At 42.8% G+C, this 17,573-nt stretch overlaps 1 non-coding gene across 1 annotated transcript; it reads left to right on the top strand.

The window, feature by feature from the left end:
• Nucleotides 1-11,493: 11,493 nt before the first annotated feature.
• Nucleotides 11,494-11,566, top strand: TRNAE-UUC (transfer RNA glutamic acid (anticodon UUC)). Its single transcript has one exon. It is a non-coding gene; the product is annotated as a tRNA-Glu (tRNA).
• The last annotated feature ends 6,007 nt before the right edge of the window (nucleotides 11,567-17,573 follow it).

Here is a 17,573-nt window from a genome sequence, read left to right as displayed (position 1 = left end):
ACTTCCCAGTTCAGATCTGATAGGCTCCACTGGTCTTCAGCGTTTGTCAGGTTGACGTCACTTCCGCTACGATGAGCTTCACTGGCAGCTCCGGTTAAATGTACCTGGGAACGAAGGGGTGGGGGGCCGTGGATTTTAAACACGTCTGCCAAAGGCTACCTCACAATGGGAATTTGTGATTGGAGCCAGAGAAACCCTGGTCCTTGGATATATCTATAACAGGTTACTTTTCACTGGAACCTAATTTCTGTGTAAAGGACATCTGCTCACCAGCCACCTCATACCACCAGTTTAACAGCAGGTGGACTCTGCCCTTCCGTGAGTGACCAGCACTTCAGTTTCCCTGTGTGGGAGGCAAGAGGGGCAGGACATGGGTCCTGCCGAGGTGATCTCACAGTCTGATGGAGGCACGGTTGGCCTTTGGGAAGCTACTGGAGGTCACCTGAGAGGGGTGGCCTTGTATAGCTGTGGTTAGTGGCTGTGAGTGGCTGTTGGTGAAGGTTTCCTGAGAGGATGTGAGTGGAGAAGTCCCCGAGTTTAATAACATTCTCTGGGCCATTTGGGAGACCTGAATGATGGAGCCAGATAGAGACTTCAGAGTAGCATTTGGTGTGAAAGAAAAATCAGACTGGTGGCCAAGCTATAGGTAACAACACAAGGGACATCAAGGAGCTAAAGATGAGAAAGTCAAGAAGATGATGTCTTAAACAAAATGTCAAATAGAAAAGAAAACAAAAATTATGGAGTTGCGTCGAAAAGTACAATAGCTAAAATGAGAAATTCGCTAGAGGGATTTAAGGCAGCATTTGGGCACACACAAGAGTCAGGAAACTTAAAAAAGAGGCCAATGGAAATTATTGACAAAAAAAATTTTTTATAAAAGTAGAACCTAAGTGACCTGTGAAACACCATGAAGAGGAACACATGCATTGTGGGAGTCTCAGAAGAGGAAGAGAGCTCAAAGGGCGAGAATATTTGAAGAAATAATGGCTGAGAAGGTCCCTAAGGAAATGAAGGAGGCTCCACAAACATCCGAGAGACTTAAGTTCCAAGTAAGATAAACAGCCACCAGAGACAATCAAATTTTTGACAGGTAAAGAGATCTTGAAGGCATTAAGAGAGAAGCAACTCATACAGGGCCCCCAATAACATAACAGATTTTGCATCGGGAATCTTGGAGACAAGAAGGCAGTGAGTTGATCTATTTTTAAAATGCTAAAAGAAAAAGCCTGTCAACCAAGAATACAATACTGTCAAAAATGTTCAAAAAGGAGGGAGGAATTGAAACATTCTTGGATAAACAAAAGCTGAGGTGCTTTACCACTAGATGTGCCTGGCAAGAAATGCTCAAGGGATTTCTTCAGGGTAAAGCGAAAGGACACTAGACAATAAAGCTGAAAAAAAGAAACATCCCAATAAAGGTAAATACATGGAACGTTAAAAAGCTAGTATTGTTAACAGTGCTTTGTAATAGTTTTCTACATGGTTTAAGAAAATGATACATTAAAAACAATTACTAATCTAAAAGCTAGTATTATAACTGGTTTGTTATGTTTGAGGGCACTACACTGTATAAAGATGTTATTTTGTGACGTCAGATACAGTTAGGGATTGAGGGTAGGGTAGAGCTATAAAGGAAAAGAGATTTTGTTAGTGAAAATTGTATAAGTTCAAATTAAGAGTGTTATAACTTAAGGATGTTATATGTAGTGCCCATGATAACCACAAAAGAAAATAGCTCTAGATACATGGCAATGAGGACTTCCCTGGTGTCCAGTGGTTAAGACTTTGTGCTTCCAGTGTAGGGGTCACAGGTTCGATACCTGGTTGGTGATCTAAGATTTCACATGCCATAAAGTGTGGCCAAAAAAATAAACCACAAAGAAATTTAAGCATTTAATTGCAAAAACATTTTTTTTTCAAATGCAAAAGACAATAGTAACGGCAGGCAGGAAGTGAAGGACAAGAAGCTATGAGACATACAGGAAGAAAACAAGTAGCACAGTGACAGAATGAAGTCCCTACTCACAGTAATACTGTAAATGTAAATAGACGAAGCTGCCCGGTCAAAAGACGGAGATTGGCAGAATGAATAAAAACACATGACCCAACAACAAGCCATCTACAAAAGACACACGTGAGATTCAAGCACAGAAAGATGGAAAGAGTGGAAAAAGATATTCCATGATAATGAAATAAGGGGTGGCTGTACTAATGTCAGACAAAATAGAGTTTAAATCAAAAAAGTTTATGGGACTAAGACTTTGTGTGTTAAGAGTTTCAATACAAGATGAACAATGACACACTTAATAACAGACCAGCAAAATGTATGAAGGAAAAACTGACAATCGAAGGGAGAAATAGATGACCCATAGTAGTAGTTGGCGACTTTATATATGGGATGGTTGGATGGCATCACCAACTCGATGGACATGGGTTTGGGTAGACTCCGGGAGTTGGTGATGGACAGAGAGGCCTGGTGTGCTGCAATTCATGGGGTCACAGAGTCGGACACGACTGAGCGACTGAAGTGAACTGAACTGTCAGTAATGGATAGAACAAGCAGACAGAAGTAGAGAAATAGAAGACTTAACACAACCCAAATCGATGCAATGAATATACACGTAACGCCTTTACCCAGCAACAGCATACACATTTTTCTCAAGTGCACATGGAATCTTCTCAGGATAAACGATATGTTAGGACACTGTCCTGTATGTGTGTGCTAAGTTGCTTCAGTCATGTCCGACTCTTGAACTTACAGACTCGAGCCCACCAGGCTCCTCTGTTCATAGGATTAAGTCTATCAACAAAGTATCTTTTCTGACTATAATGAAGTTAGAGACCAACAACAGAAGTAAAACTAGGAGGAAAACTAAAAATTAAACAAAATGCTGTTACACAATTGATGGATCAAGAAGAAATCAAGGGAAATTAAGAAATGCCTAGAGACAAATAGAGAGAAGGCAATGGCACCCCACTCCAGTACTCTTGCCTGGAGAATCCCATGGACGGAGGAGCCTGGTAGGCTACAGTCCATGGGGTCGCTAGGAGTCGGACACGACTGAGCGACTTCACTTTCACTTTTCCCTTTCATGCACTGGAGAAGGAACTGGCAACCCACTCCAGTATTCTTGCCTGGAGAATCCCAGGGACGGCGGAGCCTAGTGGGCTGCCGTCTGTGGGGTCGCACAGAGTCGGACACGACTGAAGCGACTTAGCAGCAGCAGCAGAGACAAATCATTTTAAAAATAGAGGAATTCCCTGGTGATCCAGTGGTTAGGGCTGCATGCTTCCACTGTAATGGGCAGGGGTTCAATCCCTGGTCAGGGAACTAAGATCCTGCATCCCATGGAATGTGGCCTAAATAAAAATAAACCACCCACATCATACTGAAACGTAAGAGACACAGCAACGTGGTGCTAAGAAGGAGATTTATAGCTATACATGCTTACATTAAAAAACAATGATCTCAAATCAACAAGCTAACTTTAGAATTTAAGGAACTGGAAAAAGTACCAACGAAATATGAAGTTAATGGAAGGGAGGAAGTAATAAAAACCAGAGCAGAGATAAGCAAAATAGAGAATAGGAAGATAACAGAAAAAAAATAAATGAAGCCCAAAGTTGCCTGTTTTTCTTTTTTTTTAATTTTTATTTATTTTTCAACACCAAAAACATTTTGTTTTGGGGTATAGTCAATTAACAATGTTGTGGTAGTTTTAAGTGAACAGCGAAGGGACTCAACCATACATATACACGTATCCATTCTCCCGAAAAACCCCTCCGATCCAGGCTGGCACACTGAGCAGAGTTCCAAGTGTTACACTATAGGTCTTTGTTGGTCATCCATTTTAAATACAGCAGACAGTACATGACCTTCCCAAATTCACTAACTATCCCTTCCCCGCAGCACCAAAGTTGCCTATTTTTAAAAGATCAACAAAACTGATAGACTTTTAGCTGGAATGAATAAGAAAAAAATAGAGAATTTTCAAATTACTAAAATCAGAAATGGAAATGGGGATACTCCTGTTTTCCATAGAAATAAAAAGGTTTATAACAGCGGTATGCATAACTGTACAAACAAACTAGATAACCTAGATGAAATGTACGTTTCTAGAAACACAGTCCTGTGGAAAATTCTTAAAGAGATGGGAACATCAGACCACCTGACCTGCCTCCTGAGAAACCTGTAAGCAGGTCAAGAAGTAACAGTTAGAACCAGACATGGAACAACGGACTGGTTCCAAATTGAGAAAGGAGTACGTTGAGGCTGTATATTGTTACCCTGCTTATTTAACTTATATGCAGAGTACATCATGCAAAATGCCAGGCTGGATAAAGCACAAGCTGGAATCAAGATTTCCTGGGAGAAATAACAACTTTAGATATGCAGATGATACTACTCTAATGGTAGAAATTGAAGAGGAACTAAAGAGCCTCTTGATGAAGGTGAAAGAAGAGAGTGAAAAAGTTGGCTTAAAATTCAGCTTTCAAAAAACGAAGATCGTGGCATCCAGTCCCGTCATTTTCATGGCAAATAAATGAGGAAAAGATGAAAACGGGCAGATTTTATTTTCTTGGGCTCCAAAATCACTGCAGACAGTGACTGCAGCCATGAACTTAGAAGACGCTTGCTCCTTGGAAGAAAAGCTATGACAAACCTAGACAGCATATTAAAAAGCAGAGACATCACTTTGCCAACAAAGGTTTGTCTAGTCAAAGCTATGGTTTTTCCAATAGTCATGTATGGATGTGAGAGTTGAACCATAAAGAAGGCAGAGTGCCAAAGAATTGATGCTTTTGAACTGTGGTGTTGGAAAAGACTCGTGAGAGTCTCTTGGACAGCAAGGAGATCACACCAGTCAATCTTAAAGGAAATTAACCCTCAATATTCACTGGAAGGATTGATACTGAAGCTAAAGATGGATACTGAAGCTAAAGCTCCAAAACTTTGGCCACCTGAGCAAAGAGCTGACTGATTGGAAAAGGCCCTGATGTGGGAGGAGAAGAGGGCAACAAAGAGTGAGATGGTTGGAGAGCATCACTGACTCATCAGACATGCGTGCTGTGCTAAGTCACTTCAGTCGTGTCCAACTCTGTGCAACCCTATTGGCTGAAACCCACCAGGCTCCTCTGTCCATGGGATTCTCCAGGCAAGAATACCGGAGCGGGTTGACTTGCTCGCCTCCAGAGGATCTTCCCGACCTAGGAATCAAACCCAAGTCTCTTACATCTCCTGCATTGGCAGGTGGGTTCTTTACCACTAGCGCCACCTGGGAAGCTCCAGTACATGAGTTTCAACAAACTCTGGGAAATAGTGAAGGACAGAGAAGCCTGGCGTGCTGGAGTCCATGGGGTCACAAGGAGTCAGACATGCCTTAGCAACTGAACAACAACAAAAGAAACACAAAGCCTACCAAGACTAAATGGCCAAGAAATAAAAAATCTGCATAGAGCTATAACTAATAAGGAGATTGAATCAGAAACACAAAATTTCCAAACAGTAAAATCCCCAGACCTGATGGCTTTACTGGTTGACACAACCAAACATTTAAATAAGAACTAATATAATTCTTCTCAAAATTATCCTTATGAGCATTGAAACTAAAGTCCTCAATAAAATACTAATATACTAATTCAGAAACATATGAAAATGATTATGTGCTTAGTCACTCAGTCATGTCTGATTCTTTGTAACCCCATGGACTGTAGTATCCCACCAGGCTCCTCTGTCCATGGGGATTCTCCAGGCAAGAATACTGGAGTGGGTTGCCATGCTCTCCTCCAGGGGATCTTCCCAACCTAGGGATCGAACACAGGCCTCCCGCATTGCAGGTGGATTCTTTACATCTGAGCCACCAGGGAAGCCCAAGAATACTGGAGTAGGTAGCCTATTCCTTCTCCAGGGAAACTTCCCGACCCAGGAATCAAACTGGGGTCTCCTGCTTTGCAGGCGGATTCTCTACCGGCTGAGCTACCCAGGAAGCCCCTAAAAGGATTATACATCAGGCCTGAGTGAGATTTCTTCCTGGAATGAAATGATGGTTCAACACAAAAATTGGTGAGTGTATACCATATTAACAGAATGAAGGAAAACATCTACATAATATATCTTGACTGATGCATAAAAAGCATTTGGTAAAGTTCAACACTTTTTCGTGATAAAAACAAGTGACAATCTAGGAATAGAAGTTAACTACCTCAGGGGCTCTCCTTGTGGCTCAGTGGTAAAGAATCCCCCTGACAATGCAGGAACAGGTTCAATCCCTGGTCTGGGAAGATCACACATGCCTTAGGACAACTAAGCCTGTGAGTCGCAACTACTGAAGCCCAAGTGCCTAGAGCCCATGTTCCACAGCAAGAGAAACCACTGCAATGAGAAGCCTTACATCACAATGAAGAGTAGCCCCTGTTCACCGCAACTGCAGAAAGCCCTCGTGCAGCAGCAAAGACCCCTCACAGCCTTAAATAAATAAACCTGCTTTTTTAAAAAAGAAGGAAACTACCTTAACGTAATAAAAGATATAAATGAAAAGCCCACAGGGAAGGTTGATGGTGAGAGACTGAAAACTTTTCCTCTAAGATCATAAACCAGGCAAGGATAGCTGCTCTGCTTTCAACACCTCTATTCATCATAGTATTGGAAGTTCCAGCCAGAGCAATTAAGCAAGTAAAAACGCTAAGAATTCCCCCAAAACAAACAATAGTTAGACAAACTATTAGAACTAATAAGTGAATTCGGCAAAGTAGCAGAATACGAAGTCAACACACTAAAATCTGTTTCATTTCTATACACTAACAATGAACAATCTGAAAAGGAAATAAAGCACAATTCCAATTACAGTATTATCAAAATAAACTACTTAGGAATTAACCAAGGAGATGAAAGACTTGTACAATAAAAACTACAAAACACTGCTGAAAGTAATTAAAGAAAGACATAAATGAGAACCCATCCAATGTTCATGGATTAGAAGACTTAATATTGTTAAGATGTCAGTAATACCCAAAACAATCAGGGATATTTAGGATTGCATCCCCAGAGAAGGCAATGGCACCCCACTCCAGTACTCTTGCCTGGAAAATCCCATGGAAGGAGGAGCCCAGTAGGCTGCAGTCCATGGGGTCTCGAAGAGTTGGACACGACTGAGCACTTCACTTTCACTTTTCACTTTCATGCGTTGGAGAAGGAAATGGCAACTCACTCCAGTGTTCTTGCCTGGAGAATCCCAGGGATGGGAAGCCTGGTGGGCTGCCATCTATGGGGTCACACAGAGTCGGACACAACCGAAGCAACTTAGCAGCAGCAGCAGCAGCAGCAGCAGGATTGCATCCCAAAGTTTAAAAACTCTAACTCAAATTTATATCTTTTTAAATTCAGTAGCATCCTATCAAATTTTTTTTACCACACCTTTCATTATTGCTGCTAGAAATTACATCTTTATACATTATGTGTCCAAACACAGGCTAATAATTTTTTTTTATTCATTAGCTTTTTAAATCATATAAAGATAGAAAGTGGAGTTACAAACCAAAATTCCAGCAATATTATGTGTTTTTATAATTGCCTATGTGTTTTCTTGATGAAAGTGAAAGAGGAGAGTGAAAAACTTGGCTTAAAGCTCAACATTCAGAAAATGGCATCTGAATGGCACAAGAAACACCTGGCGTAACAGGCAAGTTTGGCCTTGGAGTACAGAATGAAGCAGGGCAAAGGCTAATATAGTTTTGCCACGAGAACGCACTGGTAATAGCAAACATCCTATTCCAACAACACAAGAGAAGACTCTACACGTAGACATCACCAGATGGTCAACACCGAAATCAGATTGATTATATTCTTTGCAGCCAAAGATGGAGAAGCTCTATACAGTCAGCAAAAACAAGACCAGGAGCAGACTGTGGCTCAGATCATGAACTGCTTATTGCCAAATTCAGACTTAAATTGAAGAAAGTAGGGAAAACCACTAGACCATTCAGGTATGACCTAGATCAAATCCCTTATGAGTATACAGTGGAAGTGACAAATAGATTTAAGGGACTAGACCTGATAGACAGAGTGCCTGATGAACTATGGACAGAGGTTCGTGACATTGTACGGGAGACAGGGATCAAGAAAATCCCCATGGAAAAGAAATGCAAAAAAGCAACATGGCTGTCTGAGGAGGCCTCACAGATAGCTGGGAAGAGAAGAGAAGTGAAAAGCAAAGGAGAAAAGGAAAGATATTCCCATCTGAATGCAGAGTTCCAAAGAATAGCAAGGAGAGATAAGAAAGCCTTCCTCAGCGATCAGTGCAAAGAAATAGAGGAAAACAACAGATTGGGAAAGACTAGAGATCTCTTCAAGAAAATTAGAGATACCAAAGGAACATTTCATGCAAAGATAGGCTCGGTAAAGGACAGAGATGGTATGGACCTGACAGAGGCAGAAGATATTAAGAAGAGGTGGCAAGAATACACAGAAGAACTGTACAAAAAAGATCTTCACGACCCAGATAATCACGATGGTGTGATCACTCACCTAGAGCCAGACATCCTGGAACGTGAAGTCAAGTGGGCCTTAGAAAGCATCACTAGGAACAAAGCTAGTGGAGGTGATGAAATTCCAGTCGAGCTATTTCAAATCCTAAAAGGTGATGCTATGAAAGTGCTGCACTCGATATGCCAGCAAATTTGGAAAACTCAGCAGTGGCCACAGGACTGGAAGAGGTCAGTCTTCATTCCAATCCCAAAGAAAGGCAATGCCAAAGAATGCTCAAACTACCGCACAATTGCACTCATCTCACATGCTAGTAAAGTAATGCTCAAAATTCTCCAAGCCAGGCTTCAGCAATATGTGAACCGTGAACTTCCAGATGTTCAAGCTGGTTTTAGAAAAGGCAGAGGAACCAGAGATCAAATTGCCAACATCCGCTGGATCATCAAAAAAGCAAGAGAGTTCCAGAAAAACATCTATTTCTGCTTTATTGACTATGCCAAAGCCTTTGACTGTGTGGATCACAATAAACTGTGGAAAATTCTGAAAGAGATGGGAATACCAGACCATCTGACCTGTCTCTTGAGAAACCTGTATGCAGGTCAGGAAGCAACAGTTAGAACTGGACATGGAATAACAGACTGGTTCCAAATAGGAAAAGGAGTACGTCAAGGCTGTATATTGTCACCCTGCTTATTTAACTTATATGCAGAGTACATCATGAGAAACGCTGGGCTGGAAGAAACACAAGCTGGAATCAAGATTGCCAGGAGAAATATCAATGACCTCAGGTATGCAGATGACACCACCCTTATGGCAGAAAGTGAAGAAGAACTAAAGAGCCTCTTGATGAAAGTGAAAGAGGAGAGTCAAAAAGTTGGCTTAAAGCTCAATGTTCAGAAAACTAAGATCACAGCATCTGGTCCCATCACTTCATGGGAAATAGATGGGGAATCAGTGGAAACAGCGTCAGACTTTATTTTTGGGGGCTCCAAAATCACTGCTGATGGTGATTGCAGCCATGAAATTAAAAGACGCTTACTCCTTGGAAGGAAGGTTATGGCCAACCTAGATAGCATATTTAAAAGCAGAGACATTACTTTGCCAACAAAAGTCCGTCTAGTCAAGGCTATGGTTTTCCAGTGGTCATGTATGGATGTGAGAGTTGGACTGTGAAGAAAGCTGAGCGCCGAAGAATTGATGCTTTTGAACTGTGGTGTTGGAGAAGACTCTTGAGAGTACCTTGGACTGCAAGGAGATCCAATCAATCCATCCTAAAGGAGCTCAGTCCTGGGTGTTCATTGGAGGGTCTGATGTTGAAGCTGAAACTCCAATACTTTGGCCACCTGATGCGAAGAGCTGACTCATTTAAAAAGACCCTGATGCTGGGAAAGATTGAGGGCAGGAGGAGAAGGGGACGACAGAGGATGAGATGATTGAATGTCATCACCAACTCAATGGACAGAAGTTTCGGTGGGCTCTGGGAGTTGGTGTTGGACAGGGAGACCTGGCGTGCAGCAGCTCATGGGGTCGCAGAGAGTCGGACACGACTGAGTGACTGAACTGAACTGAATGTGTTTACCTTTACCGGAGATCTTTATTTCTTCATATGACTGAGATACTATCTAATGTCCTTTATTTCAGCCTGAAGAACTTGGAGGACTGATCTAGTGGTGATGAACACTCTCAGCTTTTATCTAGGAATATCTTAATTTGCTCTCATTTTTTTGGCCTCAAAGATTGTGGGATTTAATCCCCCAATCAAGGAGTGACCCTGCACCCCCTGCACTGGAAGTGTGGGGTCTTAGCCACTGGACAACCAGGGGAGTCCCCTGCCTTCATTTTTGAAGGATAGTTTTCCTATATATGGGACTCTTGATTGACAGTGTGGGTTGTTTTTTTTTCACCAACACTTTGGATATATCAACCAGCTGCCTTCGGGCCTCTAAAGTTTTTAATGAGAAATCTTAGTGGGCATTTCTCTATGCTATGACTTGCTTCTCTTGCTGCTTTCAAGTTCTCTTTGTCTTAGTGTTTTGAAATTTTGAATATAATGCCTTGGTGAGCGTCTTCTTGAGTGTTTCCAATCATGTCTGTCATCAAAGTCGAGAAGTTTTCAGCCATTCTTCAGTTAACCTCTCTGCCCGTTTCTCTCTTTTTCTCCTTCTGAGACTCCCACAATGCATATTTTGGTCCCGTAGGTTCTGTTTACTTTTCTTCAGTCTTTTTCTTTTCATTCCTCAGACTCAATCATTTTCATTTTCCTATCTTCAAGTGTGCTGATTCTTTTTTCTCCCTGCTCAAATTCACTTTTGAAATCCTCTAGTGTATTCTTCATTTCAGTTATTGTACTTCTCAGATACAGAATTTCCTTTTGGTTCCTTTTTATGCTCTCTGTTTACTGACATTTTCATTTTGTTCGATTATTATTTTCCTGTTTCTGTCCTTATATTCCTTTAGTTCTTTGAATATCTTGAAGACAGTTGTTTTAAAGTCTTTTCTAGCAAGTCACAAAGTTTCTATCAATTTATGTTTTCCTTTGAATGGACCAGACTTTCCTGTGTCTTTGTATGTCTTCTGATCTGTTGTTGTTGCTGGAAACTAGATGTTTGAATTTTGTAATGTAACTCTTGAAGTCAGACTCTCTTCTCCAGTGTTTCCTTCCTTCTTTGCTTTCTTTCTTTTTTAAAATAATTGTTGGGGCTTCCCTGGTGGTCCAGTGGTTAAGACTCTGAGCTCCCAGTGCAGGGGCCTGGGTTTGGTCCCCGGTCAGGGAACTAGATCCCATATGCTGCCACAAAGACTCAGCAAAGCCAAATAATAAATAAATATCAGAAATAAAAATAAAATAATTGTTGCAGGGTATCTCTGTGCTGGGTATCAGCCTGAGATACAAATTTAAGGTCTTCTCAGTTCCTCTCTGAGACTATGTCTTTTCTTGGGCATGGGGAATGACTTTCTAAATTCCCCTGTATATGTGGTTGCTTTCAAATGTCCCCATCCTTAGGAATTCCCTGGTGGTTCAGTGGTAAGGACCCAGTGCTTTCCCTGCTGAGGGCCCAGGTTCAATCCCTGGTCAGGGAACTAGAATTTCACAAGCCATGGGGCAGGGACGAAAACAAAACAAAAACAAAAGTCCAAAATAAAATGTCCCCATCCTTAATCATCCAAAAAGAGAAAAGGGAATAATAAAAGGAGATTGGGGACAACAGATTGTCTCTTTAGATTCTCTAGAAGCCACTTCGACCAATGGGTGTGTGCTGTAATAATGACTGCCTGCCTGTGTATCTGCACATTTGTGGTCAGAAGAAGCAATCAATCAGTACGCAGATCCCTGGTACTCAGAGAGCAGGGTCCTTGTCACTTCCCTACCCTGGCTCCCAGAAACCACTCCAGCAACACGGGCATGGCTTCCTGTTATTGGGCTGAGGGGATTGGGGAATGGATACCTGCTACTGCGCATGCCAAGAGATAAATTGCCTGGAATTAACCAGAGTTTATCATCTAAGCCTTCCCTGGAAACTGAAAGCCTTCCAGTCGACTCCAGAGTTCCAAAATAGTTACATCAGTCGGATTCTGCTGGTGCAAGTGTTGTCTAGATGGGAAGACAGAGCCCTGGCACTTCCTGCTCCATCATCTCCCCTGATGTCACTGCTATATAAAGAACTCAAATCAACTGCAATAACCCAGTTTATAAATTATAAAGACAAATATACCAGTTAAAAGTTGGGCAAAGGATCTGTATAGACATTTCTCCAAAGAAAATGTACAGGTGGCTAATAAACCCACGAAAAGATGCTCAACACCATTAGCCATCAAGAAAATTCAAATCAAAAACACAATAAGATACAACTTCACTCCCACTAGGATGGTGTGCTAGGTCGGAAAATGGCATCTCAAAAGAAAGGGATGTCAAACCCCTGGCGCCTGGAAATGCCACTTTATGTGGCAAAAGATGTAATTAACTTAAGAACCCTGAGAGGGAAAGTTTATCCTGCATTGTTTGAGTGGACAGTAAAATGCAATCACGTCTATTCCTGTAAGAAAGAGACAGGCAGTTTTCATTGTTGCTGTTGTTGTCGTCTGTTTGTTTGTTTTGACCGTTGCCCCATGGCATGTGGGGTCTTAGTTCCCCAACCATGGATCAAATTTGCACCCCCTGCAATGCAAGCGCAGAGTCTTAACTCCTGGACTGCCAGGGAAGTCCCGAGACAGGGAGTTCTGAGAGAGACACACAGACAGAGAAGGGTATGTAAAGGACAGAAACACAGATTGGATGTCTCCTCTTTTTTTTTAAATAAAATTTATTTTATTCAAGTAGTTGATTTACAATGTTGCATTAATTTCTACTGTGTCATATTCTCTTTTCTCTGGAAGAGTTTGCATGAGATTCGTGTTACTTCTTTTCAAAAGGTGGGAGAGGGGTTCCTGGCAGTCCAGTCGTTAGGACTCTGCACTCCCACTGCTGAGGGCCCAGGTTCAATCCTTGGTTGGGGAACTAAGACCCCACGAGCAGCACAGTGTGGCCAAAAAGAAGCTTGGTAGGACCAGCTAGTAAAGTCATTTGAGCCTAAAATTTTCTTTGTGGGAAGGTTTTGAGTTGCAAGCATAACTTCTTTGCTGGTTATGAGACTATTTAGATTTTCTACTTATTCTCATGCCAATTTGGTAAGGTGTATTTTTTTAGAAATTTGTCCATAGTGTGTACATTTGTAAATCCATTGCTATAAAATTGTCCATGATACCCTCTTGTTGGCAGTTTAATGTTGGAAGGAGCTCTAGTAATGCCTTTTTCTCACTTTTGACGTTGTTATCTGTGCTGCCCTCTTTCACCATGGTCAGTCTCACCAGAGCTGACACTTGTAGCTTTGTTCAGTCTTTCGTTTGTTTTCTCCTCTGTGTTATTTCCTTTCCTCTACTTTCTTTGGGTTTAGTTCACCATTCCTTTTAAAACTTCTTGAGATTCTTGCTTCAATCATAGATTTTTACTCTTTCTTCTCATCTGAAAGAATTTGTATAAAACTGAAACTATGTGTTCTTTTGACCATTTGGGACAATTTGCCTGTAAAACACTTTGGGCTTGCTTTGATTTCTTTAATAGTTATAAAGCTATTCATTTTCTATTTCGTCTTCAGTAGTTATTATGTATCAGTTTTCTAACAATTAATTGCTTCCGTATAAGCTTTAAAATCATTGACACAGGGACTTCCCTAGTGGTCCAGTAGTTATGAGTCCACCTGCCAATACAGGGGACACAGATTCAATCCCTGGTGCAAGAACTAAGATTCCACATGCCCTGGAGCAACTAAGCCTGTGCGCCGCAACTACGGAGCCCGAATCCTAGAGCCCGCGCTCCACTACAGGAGAAGGCATCGCAATGAGAAGCTCATGCACCCGACTGGAGAGAAGCCCCGCTCCCCTGCAACTAGAGAAAGCCCATACACAGCAACGAGGACCCAGCGCAGCCAAAACTTTTTAAAAATAAATTTTAAAAATTATTGACACAATTGGTTGATACTAGTCCCTTAATATTTTAATCTGTGCAACACCTGTGACCCATCCTCCTTTATATTTTCATATGTGCTATTTATGCTTTCTCTTCTTTATTCTTGGCTAACCAGGGTAGAGTTTTGCCTTTTTTCCTAGTTTTTTTCAAAGAACTATTTCTTGGTTTTGTTGATCTCATTTTATCTTTGCTCTCTATTTCAGTAATTTCTGCTTTTCATTATCTTTTTACTTTCTTTGGGTATACTGGGTTTTTTTTCTAACTACATAGTATCAGCACATAGCTCATTAATTTTTAGCTCTGATTGTTTTACTAAAGCATATAAGGCTATAATTTTCTCTCTAAATGCCTCTTGCGTTGTATCCCACAAGTTTTGATGTGTAAACTTTTCATCATCATTCAATTCTACTCTTTTCTCTTGATTTCTCTGACCTATACATTTTCCCTGTGTATGTAAGTTTGTGTTGGTTTCTGCTTTTAGGGGCTTTTTCGGAAGTTTGAGGTTTTGTTGCTATCCCTATGTTTGTTTGCCTGCCCTAGGTCTAGATTCAAGAGTTTAACAGAATTTCTTTGGGGTTTCCCTAGCTACACAAACCAGTTCCTACTTATTAATATTCAAGCACATCTATTATTCATCTGAGCTTGGACACATTACACACTCCGAGTCATCCAAGCTCCTGCCCTCCTTGTGAAAGGAGGCTTTGAGTCTGATGGCCCCACAGAGAGGGCGTGTAGGTGGGACTCAGGGCTGACTCAGAAGGCCAGCCCTGGACAGCTCATATCTGAGGTCACACCCGCCGGAAGAGAATTTTGTTCTAACAATTTGACGGGCTCCAAGCTGCCTCACCATGCCCAGCTCCTGAGCTGTCCGTGTGAAGTCAGGGATTTACCAAGATAAAGTGCTAGACTTCTGAAGGTTTCATTCCTCCAGTCCTGCCCTTGTTGTTGACCTGGAATCGTACCGACAGCAAACATTTTCCAAATGCAGTCGTGACAACTGCTTTCCCAGCTGACATTTGCTGGGGAATATGATGAACCATCAGAATCGTGGTGACCAGCAGATCGGGGAAACCTAAGTGAGGGATGCAGGAAGGGTCTCTGGCAGGGCTACTCAGCCAACCAGGTGCAAGGTGGGCGGAGCTCTGTCTCCTGACCTCCGCTCTGTCCGCTTCCCACACCGAATCTGCAATGAGGGACAGAGAGGAGGTCAGTCGACCGTTTATGACACCCTCGTGCACTGACTTCCAGGCAAAGTTAAATCCATTAGCAGCAAGTAAAGAATTGCCTTCCTTACTTTTAAAACCTCAAAAATAGTCAACATAAAGTAACTGTCCGGATATTTTAACGCTTTCTTGGTGGTTTTGTCACTTCAGGTTAGCAAGCTAGTTAATCCCACTAAACCCAAGTATAGTAGACCGAATAATGACCCTCAAAATACCGGGTCTGGTCTCTGGAGCCTACGCCTGTTACCTTGTGTGCCAAAGATCTTGCAGATGGGATTCTGTTAAGGAGTTTGAGATGGGGAGATTGGGGAGATTGATTATCCTGGCTTATTCAAGTGGGTCCTAAATGCCATCAGTGTCCTTGTTTTTTTAAATAGTAAAGGATTAATTTACCTCAAGAGTGTTCAGCTAAGCTGAGTGCCTCTGCTGATCTGGGTGGGTCTGGTCAATCTCAGTCAGGTTCATCCATGCAGGTACCTGCAATCAGCGCCCGGATCAGCGTGGCCTCAGCTGGGACAAGGCCGTGAGAAGTTATATGCACAGAGGAGATGGCAGTGTTACTAGAGACTGGAGTGACACAGCCACAAGGCAAGTAACACCAGCAGCCACCTGGAAGCTGGGAGAGGCGAGGAACAGATGCTTCTGAGAGCCCCCAAAGGAGTGTAGCCCTCCAACACCTCGATTTGGGTCTTCTGGTCTCCAGAACCGTGAGAGAAGGAACGTACGTTGTTTTAATCCACCATCCGTAGGCATCTGTCACAGTGCCCGCAGGAAACTGACACGTGCAGACCCCGGGGCAGCGCGGAGACGATGTAGGCGCTCCATGCTGCTCCCCAGGAAACCCATTGCCCTGGTGGGTGGGCATGGCCTACTGGGGCTTGTCCAGACCCAGCTGATGCCCCTTCCTGCACCGGAGGGAGCCCAGGCCTGGCGGGCCCCAAGCAGCCCCTGGGAGGTCAGAGGAGGAAGAGCTGCCAGCTCTCCAGCACCTCTGTCCCTGGGGGGTCCCTGGCTTCTGCTTCCTCATGGTCTGCTGAGGGATTAACCACATGAGCAAACTCAGGCTCCTTTCTCTGAGTGGATGGACAAATCAGCCATTCATTTTCATTTTCATTTTCTCACTGCTCAAATTTAGGGGCCCCAGGGACTTCCCTGGTGGTCCAGTAGCTAAGACTGCACTCCCAATGCAGGGAGCCTGGTCAGGGAGCTAGATCCCCCATGTCCCAGTGAAGATCCTGCATGTCACAAAAGTGAGACCTGCCGCAGCCAAAAACAAAAAGAGCTAGGGACTTCCCCAGATGTCCAGTGGTTGGGACTCTACGCTTCCACTGCAGAGGGCACAGGTTCGATCCCGAATGCTGCTTGGTAGGCATGGCCAAAAACAAACAAAACCCCAAAAGAGCTTGTTTCTATCACTTTACCCTGATTCAGTTTTTTAGTTATTATATATCCTGAAATTACATTATTCATGAGTTCTTTTAGACATCTTGTAAGTGACATTGAGGACTTTAAATTTTTCTGTTCAAGGTCATTGCTTAAACCACTGCTTTGTACAAAACAGGTGCTCAACTAACATTGTGGAAGAAAGGAAGAGAGGAAAGAGCGGAGGGAAGGCTAGAGGGCCCCCATGAAGGGCTAGCAAGGCGTTTTGTGGGGGTTCAGGGGCGCCAAGGGTCAGGTAGGAAACTAAGTAGCAGAAGAAATCTTTGCTCAGACACAGCCTACATTTGAGAGTTAGGGTTTGTATTTGGGAGATCTGTATTTCTTGGGGGGTGCTCACTTTTAAAATATTTATTTATTCATTTGTTTGTTTATTTGACGGCATCGAGTCTCAGTTGGGGCACACAGGATCCTTCACTGCGGCCCATGGTGGCGTGGGCTCCCTAGTTGTGACACACAGGCTTTGTTGCCCCGGCACTTGGGATCTTCGTTTCCCGACCAGGGATCGAACCTGCATCCCCTGCACTGGAAGGTGGATTCTTACCCACTGGACCACCAGGGAAGTCCTGGGGTTGCTTGCTTTAATAGGGTAACCCTAAAGGAATGGGCAGATAGGAGGCTCCATGAGAGAGCAGGTTTTATTTACCCGCTCATCCTTTATCTCCCCCATCCTTTTGTTGTCTGTTTTTGCAGCCAGCAGGGTGTCAGGGCCACCGAAGTGGAATATGAGGGCACTACTTTCTGCCTAGAGCAGCTTGAACAAGCCTCCCGCCCTTCCTGAGTTTCCATGTACCTGTCTGCAAAATAGAGAATAAATATGAACACAAACACCTTTTGTATTGCAAGGCCCCTTGCCAAGCACATTTGCACCCATTGCCTCTTATAATGAGCCCAACAACATGTGAGCTGGGTGAAATTGGAT

This window comes from Giraffa tippelskirchi, chromosome 12 (genome assembly GCF_054371585.1).
Source record: "Giraffa tippelskirchi isolate mGirTip1 chromosome 12, T2T-mGirTip1v1.2.pri, whole genome shotgun sequence".
NCBI lineage: Eukaryota > Metazoa > Chordata > Mammalia > Artiodactyla > Giraffidae > Giraffa > Giraffa tippelskirchi.
Note: the sequence above shows the minus strand (reverse complement) of the source record. Positions and strands in the feature narration are given on the sequence as shown.